The 17,485-nt window shown below is 45.7% G+C and overlaps 2 long non-coding RNA genes across 2 annotated transcripts in view; one reads left to right on the top strand and one right to left on the bottom strand.

The window, feature by feature from the left end:
* The window catches only part of LOC112810101 (uncharacterized), a 23,001-nt gene extending 11,422 nt beyond the window's left edge, over positions 1–11,579 (bottom strand). The window contains exon 1 of the long non-coding RNA XR_003204750.2: positions 11,305–11,579. This is a non-coding gene — a long non-coding RNA (uncharacterized lncRNA). The remainder of the gene's footprint in view (positions 1–11,304) is intronic.
* A 2,878-nt stretch (positions 11,580–14,457) lies between these two features.
* Positions 14,458–17,044, top strand: LOC112810107 (uncharacterized). The gene is made up of 3 exons (XR_012374582.1): positions 14,458–14,698; positions 14,776–15,028; positions 15,772–17,044. It is a non-coding gene; the product is annotated as an uncharacterized lncRNA (long non-coding RNA).
* Positions 17,045–17,485: the final 441 nt, after the last annotated feature.

Consider the following 17,485-nt stretch of genomic DNA (forward strand, 5'->3'; position numbering starts at 1 on the left):
CTTTCTTTCTTTTTTCTTTCTTTCTTTTTCCTTTCTTTCCTTTCTTTCTTTTCTTTTTTCTTTCTTTCTTTCCTTTCCTTTCTTTCTTTTTTCTTTTTCTTTTTCCTTTCTTTCCTTTCTTTCTTTCTTTTTTTCTTTCTTTCTTTCTTTCCTTTCTTTTCTTTCTTTTTCTTTCTTTTTTCTTTCTTTCCTTTCTTTTCTTTCTTTCTTTCTTTCTTTCTTTCTTTCTTTCTTTCTTTCTTTCTTTCTTTCTTCTCTCTCTCTTTCCTTCCTTCCTTCCTTCCTTCCTTCCTTCCTTCCTTCCTTCCTTCCTTCCTTCCTTCCTCCCTTCCCTTCCCTTCCCTTTCCTTCCATCTTCTTTCCTATCTTCCTTCTTTCCACTCTTTTCTTTTCCATTTTTCCTTTTTTTCCCTTTCCTTTTCTGTATCAACTTCCCAATCTATTTTTCCAAGCATTTAATAAAGTCTTTTGAGACACAAGCAGGTCAGGGACTTAAGGAAGCATATGCCAGCCCCACTCAGCGCGTTTCCCTCGCAGACACCCTCCACGCTGTTTTCCACAGTGGCTGCACCAGTCTGCATCTGCTGTTCCAACCCAACCACCTGCTGTTCCGTGAGCCCCAGCATTTACAGCCTCTTGCTTGCCTCCTCACCAGGCCGGGCTTTCGTGCCATGGAACCCAGCTTTGTCTTCCCCTCCCTCCTGCCTGAAGAAGCAACAGGGTAGAGTTAATTTCTAATCATTGCACCATTTCCTTCCATTTCAGATGTTACGACAAAGTTCATCTGGAAAAGATTTAAGTGGTATCTGATCAATCATTTGCCACATATTCTTTCCCTATAGAACAAAAATCACTTCCTGACTTTTCTCATTCGGAGACTCTTTCGGATGGACTTAATGATCATAATTCAGTGGAATAGTGTATATTAAGCCACTGGCATTCAGTCCCATTTTGAAAAAGCTGGCTTTTACACACAACTTGGGAAGTCATATTTTTGACCTAGAAAAAAAATCACAGGACTGAGAACAAGAGATGTGGTCGCTGGCTCACAAGAGTAATCAGATCTATTCATCCTTGTCCAGCCGGAAGGCTCGGTCTGCAAGGAGGAAATCATCCCCCTCAATTCAGGACTGCAAGTCTAGGGTCCTTTACTGTCGAACTTTCCGGAGCATCAGTTTCTCCATTCACATCACCCACCAGCTGGGGGATTCAAGACCCTTGACAAGGAGTCAGCTTCTGAATTAATCTTTTCCTTTGCCGGAATCCGAAAAAGCTCCAGTCCCAGCCTCCTGCCATCCAAGCAGCATCATCCTGTGCCACTTGCACCCTTAATCCTAATACGAACCTCACCGGTAGCTCCCACCACTTGGGAACACGTTTGCAAACAGTCCAAACCTCAGTGGATCTCCTAAAAACCTCATAGACCATTGTTCTGTGGTCCCCCAAAAGTATGGGGTGTCCCCAGGAATACAAACCAGAGCTCTTACTTACACATCGGGGTGCTGGAGGTGCCTACAGCTGGAAGTGACAGTAAGATGACCCAGATGGGTCCAACGGTACCCTGTTGTTGCAGTCAAGGGTAAGGACACGCAAGATGCACATGGGGAGACCGGGAGGGGGCTCCTCAGGGTTAGCTTTCTTGGGAAATGTCCTCTGCCCCATCCACCCAGGCAGGAGACAGGTACGCAGGAGGGGGAGCCTGGCAGGTCTCAGAGCACAGACATACCATGTGGACAGTGGGGTCTAGGGGGTGTGTGGGGCGCTACTTGTTGTTCAAGGATGCTCATGCCTGTGCTAGACAGCGGACACAGATTTCTAAAAGGGATTTCGGACATGCTCCTCTATCTAGCTCTGTCACTGGCTCAGTCAGGAAACAGATGTTTGAGGTGAAGGGACCAGATCATGGAGGTGGGCAGTGGGAACGTCTGCCATAAAGGGCTGCTGCAGGAGTGAATGAATCCCAAAATGCTGGGGAGACCTGGGACCCCACAAGGAGGGCATCCACCTCACCGATGCAAATTGATCCAGCCCGTCTGCGAAGCAACTTGCTGGTAACATATTATTGCATTGCAAATGTTCAAATTGTTTCTTCCCCCATCCCAGTCACCCTCCTCTGGGAATGTGTACTAAGCAAAAATAGATTCAGTTATTTATGACTTCTTTTCTTAAAGGAAATAATCTAAGTGACCAACTAACTACAGGGAGCATAGTTCAATAAATTATAGCAAGTTGCCATTTTGAAAGGTATAAAAATGTTTTCACATAATTTTTAGTGACATGGGGGTAAAAAAAACCCTAATATGAAGAAAATAGCACCCTTCTGGCAAACAAAGCATGATACCAATTATGGACTTAAAAGAGAAGGTTGGAGGGAAATGTAGCACAAACTTTCCAATATTCCATAACCTGTGGTTTGTAGCAATTATAAGGGATTTTTTCCTGTTAGATTCTCAATTCTTTTATAATTTTTATAGAAATTTTTAGAATTTCTATAAATTACATTTATAAATGAAAGACAGGATGTTTGGGGCCCCTGGGAGGCTCAGTTGTTTAAGCGACTGCCTTTGGCTCAGGTCATGACCCTGGAGTCCCGGGATCGAGTCCCAGGATCGAGCACAGCATCGGGCTCCCTGCTTAGCGGGGAGTCTGCTTCTCCCTCTGACCCTCCCGCTTCTTGTGTTGTCTCTCTCTCTTTCTCTCTCATCTCTCTCTCAAATAAATAAATAAAATCTTTTTAAAAAAGAAAGAAAAGAAAAACAGGATGTTTAAGCCAGCTCTATCATATCATCACTATCAACTTCATCAAAACTTGTAATTATAAACATGACTTTTTATTACCAAGGAACATTTTTTTTTAAATCAAATTAACACACAAGGGCTGCGATGTAGCCAGGCAAGGTGTGTGGAACCACAGTCTGTCCGCAGGCTTAGGTCTGGAGCAACTCAAACCATCCCCACTCTCGTGACACTGGGTCTGAGCCCTTGGTGTCAACAACGTAGCTTTATGCGTATTCCAGAGGAAAAATGCTCGGGGATCCTATTAGTTATTTACACTACTTAAATTATAATATGACTGCAGTGTGAATGGCATAACTTCCTCCTCTTGTATTTAAAATCAAAATAAATTTATAAATTAACCACCAAGAAACCTGTAAAATGATCCAGAAAGCCAGTTCATCATTGGTGACCCTGAGCACGTTATTAACCTTCTCTCAAGTTCGGTTTCTGTCTTGCCCAAAGGATCAGAATAATAGTGCTGGCTTTTTTTTCTTTCTTTCCTTCCTTCCTTCCTTTCTCTTTCTTTCTTTCTTTCTTTCTTTCTTTCTTTCTTTCTTTCTTTCTTTCTTTCTTTCTTTCTTTTTTGGGGGCAATGTTAAATGACATAATGAATGTAGACTTGCTAAGTGTCGGGCGTGGTCATTGTTCCTTACTCTTCTAGAGACCAGTGAACCCACGGGAGATAAGACTATGTCAGGAGTTACCGCTTCCCTGGGGCTGCGAGTCAGTCCTGGAGCTGGGATGCTCGGCTGGATAAACCCCTCTCGTCACTCACACTCTTGTCCTATTTTTAACCCAAATGATGTTCTGTGTCCAGAGGGAAACTCAAGCCATCTTCCTCCTTTAACCGGGTGCTCCTGGGCCCTGCTTTCGGAATTAATAGTTTAGCTTCTTTGCTCTTTGTACAGAAGTTCCCATGGAGATTGTATATTGTTACTCATCCAGGACTGTTTGAAAAGGGAATTGGGGAAATGCAGAGGTGAAGCGAACAACTTTACATGAAACATGTCAGGAGCTTCCTCATAATTACATCGAGGCTGTGAGTTCTGGAGAATACCGTTGCCATACCTACACTGAGCACCTGCTTTGTACCGAGGCCTTTCCTCGGTTTTGTGGAAAATAAAAACACATGGAGCTCAAGAGTCAGAAGGGGTTTTTCCAGCATTTTTTTAAAGGCTGCAAACCCACGTAAGCGCAACAAAGACAGAGAAGACCATTGGAAAAGAAGAAAAGACGATGTGTGCTAAGGACAAAAGAAGGGGAAAAACAGAAAAAGCCAGAATTGTGCACTGTGTTTGAGACTTTGGAGCTTTAAAGGTGTTTTTCAAACTAATTCCTCAGTTTGGTGTCCACTCAAACTTGTGAGTTAAGTTGAGCAGGAACCGCCAGGATTAGTGACATGATGGGGGGGCAGAGAGACGACATCATCTGACCACGCTGGCCACACACCCTTCCTCACGTGCCCACGGAACGCTGTCAAAACCTGGACTTGGGGTTGTGGGTAACTTTGGACGTCCATTCATCCTCAGTGCAGAGACTGCTTGCTTAGTCCAGGGCCTTGCAGATTTACTCTTTCCTCCTTCTGATCGCGAGGCCCCTGGCCACAACCCCGTTACACGCAATCCTCGACAGGCTGAGGAGTATTCGAGCTTAGCTCCCTCGTGGCACGTACGGGAGCAGCGCTGTAGGTCTTGGGCTTGGCGTCGTTCAATCCCAACATCAGCTGGGGTAGGAGGAATCACCCAGAACCCTGGAAACGCACTGGGTCCCCGTGATCAAGACACGTTCTACTCCGTGAAGAAAGACGACAACGGAGTGAAAGAGGTCCAGACTTCTGAATGAAACATTTCACTTACAAAGCGGCTAAGAACGAAGGTCTTCCAGAAGCCATCTGCACAATCCCCCACTCATGCAGGAAACGGTTCCTCTCTAAACGCACAGAATCACAATGGTGCACTGTGTTGGGGCTTGCACCGATTCATAAATACCTGAAACTGGAAGAAAAAACTAAAAAGCAACTCTGACTTGAAGCCAGGAGTCTGAACTTCCAATCTGCTTCACTAGAGCCAGACGCCAACTCAAAGGGAAAGAGAGGAAGGAGTTTCTGAACGTCTCTGGGGCTAAGCAGAAGGTTTTGCCATCTCTGGCTGAAAGAACATGGAGGTCAGTGCTACCCCACAGATTTCTTGCTTGGCTTATCAAAATCCTGAGGCAGCACCTGCTCATTTGAATCCCAAAGCTTCCCAGCACCGCACCTGCTTTGTACTACCTACTTGCCATGGTCCCTAAAATTTGCTTTAAAGTCACAGATGGGCGATTGCGTTGTGCGTGCATTCATTTATCTGCTCCACAAATATTTACGGGGTTCCTGATCCACGCCAAGCATTGTTCGAGGTGCTGGGTGTGTAATAAGGAAGCAGGCCAGATCACTCTGCGTTGTGATTTAATGAGCTGGAGTGTGTTGTCTTGTGGGGAAGCTCTTCAGAGCCGGCTGGTGTTGGGGCGGGGAGGGGGGGTCTTGCTAAGCCAGTTTCCCTTGTTCTGTTGCTCTGGGAGCCCTCACCAGGCCCCGTGGCTGCAGAATTTTACCTCGCTCTGGAGCGTTCTGTGGCACAGTTGCCTACCACCTCCCACCTTCCGAAGAAGGAGCCCGCAGAAACTCGTTCACGGGATACACCCGTTACCCTTTAGATTTGGGCAGCATGGTGGCTCTTTCCAACAGTTTAATAAACAGCACCGCGCCTCCTTTTCTCATCCAGATTCAGGAGCCGAAGTGTGTCCATCTCGCATTCTCCTGCTGTGCGAGGCTAAGGGACTAACCCCCCACATCTTCACCTAAACTTATCCCGTGAGGGAGTCTAGCCCGAGTCGCTAACAGTTGTCTTCTTGGCCTCTACCTGCCCATCCCAAATGGCTATCCCAAGGCTAGCATTTCCTTGTGCCTCCTCTGTGTCCCCCGTCAGCACAGGAACCGTGGAAGCATAGGGGGGAGAAAAATAGAAAGTTGAGGATTTGGAACACTTTAAGTGTGCAATTCTGCAGGGAAATGCTGACCCTTACGCCTGCTATGTTGAGCTTATTACTAGGGATGAGAGAAGTAGGAATAATTCGGATGATCCGTCAAGCGTGTGAGGCAAAAGACTCTCTCCTCTGCCCGACCCTCCAAGAGGCCCAGTATTGTGCACGGTACCTAATAGCAAGAGAAATCCTTTTGATTTTCAGAGGTCAGTAAGAGTCCGCGGGGAAAGAGCTTGTCGTTCAGGACAAGAGCTGAGTTTGACTCCAGAGTGATTATTTAAGTTAGAATAGAGACTAATAGAAGAGAGAATAAATGGATTTATGATATGGGCCACTAGGGCCTTCATTCATTCAAAAACTTTTAATGAATACCCTCCAGGAGGTGTCAGGGACTCTGTGTCATGATCTAAATGTTTGTATCCCCCCATCAAATTCACAGGTTGAATCTTACCCCCCCAATGTGATGGTATTAGGAGGTGGGGCCTTGAGGAGGAGATTAAGCTCATGAGGGTGGACCCTTATAAAAGAGGCTCCAGAGCGCTCCATGCCCCTCTGCCACATGAGGATGCAGCGAGAATGTGGCCATCCCTGAGCCAGGAAGCAGCCCTCGCTGGACCCCAAGCCCACTGGTGCTTTGATCTTAGACTGCCAGACTCCAGAACTGAGAGAGAGAAATGCTTATTGTTTGTAACCCCCAAGTCTGTGGTATTTTTGTTTTATCAGGCCCAGTAGATGAAGACACTATGGTAGGTATAAGCGACGCAAAGAATCATAAAATATAAACCTCCCCTCGGGGCCTTGCAATCCCACTTCGGTTCTAGGGAAGGGGGTCTGTGATGAAAAACCAAGCAAATATTGAAAGAGCCCTTTCAATAAAGCGACTTAAGCTATTGAAAGCACAAGACGTCCTTGTTAGAGCAGACGTGTGACAAGGTATGTGGGAAGATGGGAAGGGTGCATTCGGAGTAAATCATAGGGTGGAGAAGCCATTACCTGAGCAGAGGGGGAGCAGCTCAGGACTGCACACTTGTTGGGAGCCAAGGCCACTCATAGGAGGCTTCGGGGAGGAAAAGTGTCATTGCACAAAGGGCTGTGTCATCAGCAAGTGTGAGACCCTCTCTTTGGGGGTTTCTAGAGCTAGTGGGGGAGGATTGAGAGGCAAGGCTGTTCTGTTTTGGGGATCCTGCATTACTTTTGGCCACCACTGGTGTGTCAAGAGCAGGGTGACTTCTTTCCTTTCTTTGGAAATCTGAGAGCAAACCAGAAAGAGCATGTGTAAAAAAGAAATGAGTGTTTTAATGAAAGAAATCATAAAACAAAGTGATCTTTCTCATCTAACGATGTGAAAACTGTCACCATCCACTGTCACCACTCCATGTAAGTAACTGCAAATGGCAAGCCATTCACATTCACTTGGGGCATTTGGATGCAAAGCAGAGTGGATTTCTAGGTTAGTTAAAATTAGGGTTAGACACATGTAACAGAAAACCACAGGTAACGGTTGTTTCAGCAAGGCGGAAATTTGCTTCTGGGTCATACAACTCTGCAGACAGGCAGTACCGGGCTGCTACAGTGGTCCTTGGGGACCCACGCTCTGATCTTTCCACTCTGACAGTTTCGGTGCATGCATGGGTTTCATTTCCAAGGGCACCTCATGGTCCAAAATAACTGCTGGAGCTCCAGCCATCACACCCTCGAGGAAGGAAGCAGAAAGAAGTATGACAGTGATGCCAAAAGGTCTCTTTCCAGTAGCCTATGCCCTTTAAGAAAACTTCGTGGGAGTCCCGTACAACATTTTCACTTACATCTGATCGACCACAACTTAGTTGTGTGGCCCTTTGAGACTGTCAGGAAATGTAATGTTCAGTGCCCGGCTCAAAATAGAGGCTTGGTGCTTCAGAAGGGAGCATGGATGGCCGTTGGGGAGTAACTGGCCTCCTGTTCTCCCTTGCCTGTCTATCTCCAGAGCTTGCTGCCCCCCTAACCATCCAATCTCACTCACTGGGCCCTTACTCCGTAATTGCCCCTGGAAATTGAACACCATGAAAGTCACACTCCTACAACAAAGCACACCCGGCCCTAGACACTCAGATTAGATTGAAATTTAAGAAAAACTTCTAGAACACATACCATCTGCCGAGCACTATGTTAAGTACGTTCACGAACTTTGTTCCCAAGGATATGGCCTGCAGTTCATGAGGCCACACAACTCATCAAACATTCTCTTACTCTGGGACGGCTGCCATCTTTACCCTTGGCACATAGGAGCTACTAGAGGAGGTCGGGTGCTGGGAATATTTGCACCTACCCCCTCCTTGTTGTTTTCCTTGCTTCTCACTCTCTCTCCTTCAGAAAAGCAGAGGAGAAGAAGATACCTGAATTGGGGTTGACTAAGCATTCCAGCTTTCCAACTGGGCCGTAATATTTTCACTGAGGCATTGAAATCTGTGCGGTAAGCACAGCCCACCGCAAAACTGCAAATAGACAGCCTCTTGGGGTTTCCACTTGTTGCCCCTGCTTTCCTGGTTCTGTGCATATCCGCTCTGAGGGCTGGCTAATCAGCCAAATAGGTCGTGGGGATATTTCTAAGCAGAACTGGCTCTTTCTCTCCAATCAGCTTGTGCCTGGTCCCCGGTGAGAAGCTCGGGTAAGGGGGACACAGAGGTCTCTCATGTGGTGTCTTAAGTGGACCTTCCAGCTTTTCCACTCTCCGGGATCTGATCAGGCTGTTAGAAGCAGAAATCTAATTCCATTTGGATTCCTATCAGGACAACATTGCCCTGCCTTCCACTACTCAAGCTTTAGACAAAATATGGCTGCCGAGACTTCTCCCATAACTCTTCCAAAGTGCCATCTTTCTGCAAACGAATCAACTGTGTTGCCCACCTTTTCAAAATTTTGAGTTCTCCATGGGAATAATTAGTAATAGTTGTTTGGTGGGTCCTTGTTATTCCAAGCAACAATTGTGCATACCAGAATAAGGGGAAAGAATATACAAGAAAGAATAAAGAGAGAGCCAAAGAACAGAAAAGCATAGAAATGGCGAGACCATCTGTGTGGATGCAGCTCAGGGGGGCTGTTAAGATGTGTATTAAATCGAGCCTTTTCCAAACGGAAAACATGCGCCTCTAAAGCTGTTTCCCTGCGCTGTGGAGAGCACACTCTGCAGAGACTGGTCACGCCTCAAACGATTGATACACTGATCATTGGGAGGTGACTTTAAATCGTGATTGGACATACAGCGAGGAGCACTTAGGCTGCCGGGAAGGGTTTTCTTGTGTCCACGGGTGAGGAACTGTGAAGCCCAAACGCAACTTTAAAACGATCTTCCCTGGGGGCGCCTGGGTGGCTCAGATGGTTGGGCATCTGCCTTCGGCTCAGGTCCATGATCTCCAGGTCCTGGGATCGAGCCCCACGTCGGGCTTCTCCCTCCCTGCTTCTCCCTCTCACTCTGCCTCTCCCCCTGCTTGTGTTCCCTTTCTCTCTCTCTCTCTCTCTCTCAAGTGAATGAATAAAATCTTAAAAAATAAAATAAAATAAAAAATAAAATGATCTTCCCTATTTGCCACCTTGGGTAAGACCGGGCTGAAGGTCACGGTCTTCAGAAGATGCTGCTGCGCTGGATTTCTTTCTGAGTTGTCTCCTCATCCCACCTCCAGCACCCCACACGCAACCCCGGGGGAGGCGACGGGGAGCCAGCTCTCCGACCCTGCGGTTCCTCGGGTCCCTCTGTCACAACACACAGCTTCCCTCCCAGAGGGAAGATAAGGTAGCCGCGTGGAGCCAGCCCAGAACCGGGGAGTCGGGGAATTTGAGTTCTGACACCAGCCACGTCTTGGTGCCCGAGGTTTCTGTAAATGAGGAAACAGGTGCAGACCACCCCTTGGGTCTTTTCCAGCTCTGGGGTTCTGCTTTTGCTCCCTCCTGTCTGAAATTTTGCAAGGGGGAGGTCACATCTTTGCCTGAAGTTCCCCTACCCCGTCTCGGGGTTCACGGCAAATGCTCCCAGGAGGGGTGGCATCTTAACGCACTTTGGGTAGCTTACCCTTCAGCGGGAATTATTGTTGGCAGTGTGATTAAATAAAGCTGTAAACTTCAATTTGAATCTTTTTTTTTTTTTTTACGATTTTATTCATTTGAGAGAGACAGAGAGAGCACGAGTGAGGAGGAGAGGGAGAAGCAGGCCCCCTGCTGAGGAAGGAGCCGGATCCGGGACTGGATCCCAGGACCCCGGGATCACGACCTGAGCCGAAGGCAGACGCTCAAATGACTGAGCCACCCAGGCGCCCCTCAATTTGAGTCTTATCACTGATAATACAGAAGACTTTGCATAGGACAGATAATTTGTTAATCTTCCTCAAAGTGAGGGTTCTCCTTCAAACCTTTGTTTGAGTGCTTTGCAGAGCACTCAGCAGCCTAGTTGTTGCAGAAATGGCGAAGGATAATTACCAACTCTACCTTGTTTTCTCTGATTTTGGGCTTGGTTCTTGTGCAGATTGATTTCAGAGTAAGCTTGTGAAGATTAACCTCCTCCACTAAGCCTCAATTAGGAAACAAGATTATGGCATTGGCAGCCAAAGGAACAGCTGTTTTTTTTGGGGGGGGGAGTGTCACAAGTTGCTACATACTAGGCTTTTTTAAATTGAAAATCCTCCCATTTGGGCCTTGTTAGGTTTTCTGTGGTATCTCCAACCGTCGCTTGGGAGGGAGCCATCTGATTTTTCTTCTGTGGTCCTCTCAAGCTTCAAAATACTTCGAAGGAAGGTATTTTTCAGGGTTTCCATCAGCAAAGGGCACGCAGTTCTGAAAACCCTGTGCTGTGAGGACAGACAGAAGCATGGACAGTCTGCCAATAGATTTATGCTGTTTGCCTTTTTAACTCAGGGCCTTGGAAAGTCTGATGGTGTCGGCAGCTCATTGGCTTGCTAAGGATCTGCCCCTTTGCTTATTTGAAATGCTTCTCTCTGGCTGGTGAAGCTCGAAGCTCCCAGTTTCTTACTTCCCTGGTTGGTAAGAATTAGGACCTACCTGTTGCGTTTAAATCAATTCGGGAAACCAAAAACACACAATCCTGGAAGAGGATGTCTGAAAAGGACATCTTGACCCTGGCGTGGCTTTGGGGAAGTCACATCACCTGTTTGTGTGTCAGTTTCGGTCTTTATTAAATAATGATGCAAATATCTGTCTTGCAGGCTTGATGTGAACTTTAGAGGTAATATCTGTCCGAGGTACACAAATGTAACATTGTTTAAATTGTCCTTCCATGGCTGGACTCTTGAGTTGTTTGGGGGTGATTGGCTATTATAGATAATATTATTTTTTTTTAAAGATTTTATTTATCTATCCGAGAGAGAGAGAATGAGATAGAGAGAGCATGAGAGGGAAGAGGGAGAAGCAGACTCCCTGCTCAGCAGGGAGCCCGATGTGGGACTCGATCCCGGGACTCCAGGACCACGACCTGAGCCGAAGGCAGTCGCTTAACCACCTAAGCCACCCCGGCGCCCCTACCTGAACTGTCTGGTGGCAGAGAGATTCTTCTATCCAAAGGTACCAGGGTCACCTGAGGTCCTGTCTGCTCTGGGCACGTCAGAGCTTCGCCTTCTGCAGGAACCAGCAGAGTATCCTCCTTTGTTTACCGTGTGCAGGGGATGTGGGAGAGGAAATGGTGACTGTGCAGAGGAAAAACCCAGTTGCATTAAAGGCGTAAGTCCAGAGTCTTTATGTAACAAGTAACCAGCTTGCTTAACTGCCAGGCAGGCTTCGCTTCAGTAGCTCCCTCCGGTCAGTTACAGGAAGACCTTGGCTCTTGATGTCCTCCTTATGTAACTAGGATGCTACTTCAACAGCAACATCACCCCACCCACCTGTGGTTTCCTAATAGTCTGTGGTTTTTCTAAATCTTTTTTTTTTTTTTTTAGGTAATCTCAAAACCCAACTTGGGGCTCTACCTCAGGACACTGAGATCAAGAATTGCAAGCTCTATCAGTTGAACCAGCCCGGAGCCCCAGTAATCTGTGGTGGGTTTTTTTTTTGTTCGTTTTTAAAAATTTTATTTATTTGAGAGAGAGAGAGAGCACAAGCAGGGGGAGCGGCAGGCAGAGGGAGAAGCAGGCTCCCCGCTGAGCAGGGAGCCCGATGCGGGACTCGAGCCCAGGATCCTGGGATCATGACCTGAGCCGAAGGCAGACGCTTAACCGACTGAGCCACCCAGGCACCCCAGTAATCTGTGTTTTTTAATTGCCCTCCTTTGTTGCCTGTCTCACTTGGTCAGCGTTTTCTCTTTCCTCTCTGTGTGTTTTCCCATATTTCCTTTGTCTATATGGGTATATTTTTCTGGGTCCTTCTTTTGTTCTATTACTCATCCAAAATATAAAATTAAAACCCTTTTAAAATTATTTTAAGTTGGTACAGTCACTATGGAAAACAGGTTGGGCAGTCCTCAGACAATTACAAATAGACCTATCATATGATCCAACATTTCCATTTCTGGGACCATATCCAAAAGAAACAACACGAACTGGAGAAGATATCTGTCCCCCTCCACCCCCCCAATGTTCACTGCAGCATCATTTACAATAGCCAACACATGGAAGCAACCCAAGTGTCCATCAGTGGGTGAATGGATAAAAAAGTTGTGGTAAATATATATACAATGGAGTATCATTCAGCCACAGAAAATGAGGAAATCCTCACATTTGCAACAGCTTGGACGGACCTTGAAGGCATTACGCTAAGTGAAATAAATCAGACAGAGAACGACAAATACGGCATGATCTCACTTATATATAGAATCTAAAACAAAACAGAACACGCAGAAAAGAGATCAGCCCTGTGGTTACCAGAGGCGAGTGGTGGGAGTGGGAAGGAGAGATCGGAAGAAGGTGATTGAAAAAGGTACAAACTTCAGTAATAAGATAAATAAGTTCACGGGATGAGATGTGCAACGCGATGGCCGCCCCTTACACTGCTGTGTGATATATGGGGACGACAAGCGAGGAGCTCCTATGAGTTCTCATCAGAAGGAAAAATGTTTTTCTTTTTTCTTTCTTTTTCTTGTATCCATACAAGAAGATAGATGTGAGCTGACCCTCCGATAGTGATCATTTCACAACATATGTAAATCATAATGTCATGCTGAGTGCCTTCAACTTCTGCAGTGATCATTTCTCAATAAAACTGGAAAACAGTATTTTTTTTTTCTAGTTAAAGATGGCAGGGGGACCTCATGCATTTGTCTCCATGCTCTCCTAAAACCTCCAGAAGCAACCCAAAAGGGGTTATCTGCTAATAAGCAGTAAGTCCACACAGAAAAGAAGAACAGAAGAGAGGAAGTAATGGAGGAAATTTGCAAGCTGGAAAGGGGTAGAAAGAGATACAGATTCTAGAAAGATGAATTCTAAGCTTCCAATAAGGGAAGCCAAGAAGCAGAACCCAGAAGATTCAGGAATATGCCGCACTGATACTTCTAGAATAGCACTGAAAGTGGGTTCGGCACAAGAGGATTAGGTGAGAGTCTTTTTTTTTTTTTAAAGATTTTTATTTATTTGCGAGAGAGAGAATGAGAGAGAGAAAGCACATGGGGGGGGGAGGGTCAGAGGGAGAAGCAGACTCCCTGCCGAGCAGGGAACCCGATGCGGGACTCGATCCAGGGCCTCGAGGATCATGACCTGAGCCGAAGGCAGTCGCTCAACCAACTGAGCCACCCAGGCGCCCTAGGTGAGAGTCTTTTTAAGAAGCCCCTGGGTCCCTGATCTCCAATCGCTCCTTCCCCACCTGATGGAAGACTAGGAAGTGAGGTCCACATTCCACAAGCCCCATCTATACAGAGAGAGCTCCCTGTCGGCCTTTTAATGGTCCAGTCTTAAAAATGGGCAGATAGCAAAGGATCACCAGACATCTGTGGAAAGCTTTCATCCTAAGAGAGAGCCTGCAATAGACTGAATGTTCACTGTCCCTTTGCCCCTTCCTCCAAGTTCATACGTTGAAACCTAACCCTCAGTGTGATGGTGTTTGGGGTGGGTCTTTGGGTGGGAGGTGACCAGGTCATGAGAGTAGAGGCTCCCCATTGATGGATTGGTGTTCTTGCAAAAGAGACCCCAGAGAGCTCCCCACCCCTTCCTCCATGTGAAGACACAGTGAGAAGGCTGTGAACCAGGAAGTGGGTTTTTGCCAGGCACCAAATCTGCTAGTGCTTTGATCTTGGACTTCTAGTCTCCAGAACTATGAGAAATAAACTTGGGTTGTTTATAAGCCATCCAGTCTATGGCATTTTTTTGTTACAGCAACCCAAATGGACTAAGACAGAGACCAAGTCATACAGAAAATAGAAACGTAGAGGATCCTATGTAGAGAGAACAAAACTTTGAGACATTTATTAACATATGGAGAGAAATAAAATAATATATCGCACCCTTGGAAGCAATGCTTGGAAATTATGATGACCAGAAGCAACTCAGTAGATGTGTTGGAAACTAAAATTGAAAGGACACACAAAGCAAAAGAAAATCGGAACCAAAAGATAAGGTAACTGGAAGATGGGTCTGGGGTATCCAGACATACACATGGTAGGCAAGAAAGAAATGCTCAGGGACACAATTCAAAGAATTTTCCAGAACAGATGAAAATGAGTTGCCAGATTGAAAGGGGCTGTTGAGTTATTAGCACTGTGGGTGAAAATGGACCCCCCCCCCAGGGCACATCATTGTGATGTTTCGGAACAGTGGGACAATGGAAAGAAGAGTCTCTTGAGAATCTTGCCCAGAAAGAAAATGGTGTCCTGCAGCTACATTGTATCAGAATGGCACAGACTTCTTCAAACAACACTAGAACCTAAGATTCAAGTGGAGAAAGAGTTTCAAGTTTCCAAAAGGAAATGAATTTCAATCTAGACATCTACACCCAGGTAAGCAGCCATTTACATATGAGGGCAGATTAAAAAGGGGTTCTAGTGAAGCAGACCTGCCATGTGTCCTTTTTAAGGGAGTTTCATAAGCCAGGTGAAGAGGCAAGTCCAATGAGAGGTGAAGGGGAGCCCGCGAGGATGGGAAGGAAGACCCCACGTGACCATCGTGTTGGGGACCTGCACATCACGGGGCCTCGCTCAAGAAAACTAAACCACCGAAACAAACCCCAGCTCTCAGTCACTCCAGGGGAAACCAGCGTGCAGGAAAGGAAAGAGAATCAGTTTGCTACTTGTCTCAGCAATGAATGGCATTTCCATGATCACAATAAGGTAAACAAAGTTAAATAAAACTATGGTATAACCACATTGGGAAGATGAAGGATGGAAATGTGTGTGTGTGTGTGTGTGTGTGTGTGTGTGTGTGTGTGTGTGTGAGAGAGAGAGAGAGAGAGAGAGAGAGAGAGAGAGAGGATACGCAATACTAAATTTCCAGAGTGAGGAGCCAATAAAGCAAAATCTGAAAGATCAAGAAGCAGCAGTATAAACATTTTACTAGGAATATGACATTAAGAGAAACAGTTAAAAACAGTTGAAAGTAATTGTGTTTATGGAGTAGGAGACTCCTCAAATTCTGTGCATGTATAACTTTAATAAAAATGAAAAAAAAATAAAAATGAAAGGAGAAAAGCAGCCAAGAGAGAAATATTAGTTGCGATTCTTCCCAAGTAAAACTCTTTCTTTAGTAACAAAGGTGCACTTAACCTATATAGATGATGTGAATTTTCTTCCCATTAAAAAAACAGTAAAAGGCACCCATTTCCATTTCATGTTGGTGTGCAACTTCCACCACAATCGGGAGACAGATGAAGGGACATTCCCATCATCAGCCCAGTCCTCTTTTGTGTCAGGCTCCTTTCCAGCACACTTCAGGTTCAACCATGTTGTGTCTGTCTGCGTCTTGTTCCTTTTATCACTGAATAGTATTCTGTTGTGAGGAACATACCACAATTTGTTTATCTGAGATGAAAGTTTTTCAGAGAACTCAGAACAGTGAAATTGTTTTACTCTTGCAGTCTCTTGGTTTCGAGCTCCTTCTTCCCATCAGCAGACTCTCTCCGCGGTCAATTACCAAAAAGGGAACCAGGATCTAACAGCGAAGTGAGATTCTTCTGGGGAATCTGGCTCAGTTGCTTAGCAACGCACGGAATAACTGTATTAGTTTAGGGGATTCTGAACAAAAAGGTAATCATCTTTTATTCCCAGATAGAGTGAAGACGATGTTATTTCAAGTAAAGTGGGGAAAAAGTAAAAACCGCGAAAATGGGGGGAAAACGCATCTAGTAAATAAAAGCCTAATGATGCCTCCCGCACTCACACCAGAGAGTCCCCGTAAAGGTTCTGCTTAAGACCAGAGAATCTCATTTCTCTTAAATACCAGGGTGTAAGGCACTGGTGTGCAAAATTTTTAAAAGGCACACACACACACACAAAATGATGCCAGAAAGAATTATAATTCATGACTGAAGTAAAGAGAAACACATTGACCTTTACTGGTGTTATGACTTCAAGGAATCAATTTGAGGCAAATGGGAAATGTCTAGCATGTATACCCTTCCGAACAAAGAAAGGATTCCTCCAGACCTTTCCACTCCCGGTAGTGAGTAACTGCTTCCCATGGTAAAGGTGAGGACTTGGGTTTGCTCACCTGATTCCTTCATCTCAGAAAGAATGCTCTCCAGTTTGCAGGGGATGCTGCTAACATTAAGTGCTGTTTTGTTGTTGTTTGTTTGTTGTTTGTTTTTTTAACTTCCTCAGGAGTTTTGCCAACTTGGTACAACTACTTCCTTCTCATTATCTGTGTCCCTCTCCCCCCACCCCCACGATACAATCTGGCAGAAAAAACTCTGCTAAGAATCATGGATTTAATGAGCAGAATATCCCCCAGCCATTTCAAGCAAAGTGCTTAATAATCAATCAGAGATCGGTTTCACTTAGTTTTACAGGGTTGAGAGGGAGACAAAAACCCTTCACCATCATTTTCGGCTCTCCCTGGAGCTGTTCCCTACTTACCTCCTAACGACAGATTTCTTGGTTTAAATCATGCCCCAAGGGGAAGGGCACGAAACTCTGGTTGTGCAGTTTTGTGTCAGTACCTGGGCATCTGGTAAAAGACAGCTTTGCAGTCTCATTTATTTTAGGGGCGAAACTGACTACCAAATAATTGGGTTCGTGTTCCCCCTTTCCTTGGGGTGGCAAGGATCCGTCCTCCCGAGAACATGTTTCATTGCAGCCTTCGAAAGGAAAGGAGCTAGGGGAACACATCTTCCAAAGCTGCTATCTTTTTATTTTCAGTCTAATTAAAAATGCTCCAGTCTCTTCTGGTTCTGAGTTGTAAGAGACATCCACTTGTGTTTTTGAATTGCGTGTGCTGTGCGAGCATACAGGGGCAGATAAACAGGAAGGCAGGCTCTGCCGGAGAGCTTTGCAAAACCAGCACACATCCTGGGGCCCCACACAAATAATGAAGATCTCACTGCTACACGGCCCTGGAGCTGGGGAGTAAAAGCTTGTGAGTTACAAGTGCCCTCCATGGTTCCCCCCCCCTGTTGTGACATTTTGTGCTGTGGTTTCTGCTCCGGGCATCTAGATGTATCAGTTAGCAGAATAGACCTGATGGAAAAGTATGGCTTTGCACATTAACAGATTCTTGTTCACAAAGTACCACATTTCCAGCAATTTACTGAAATTGAGTCTCCTTTGGGCTACAAGGCGGAGACTCCCAAAGAA

This window comes from Callorhinus ursinus, unplaced genomic scaffold (genome assembly GCF_003265705.2).
Source record: "Callorhinus ursinus isolate GAN/ISIS: 27379988/994484 unplaced genomic scaffold, GSC_fseal_2.0 scaffold36, whole genome shotgun sequence".
Lineage (NCBI taxonomy): Eukaryota > Metazoa > Chordata > Mammalia > Carnivora > Otariidae > Callorhinus > Callorhinus ursinus.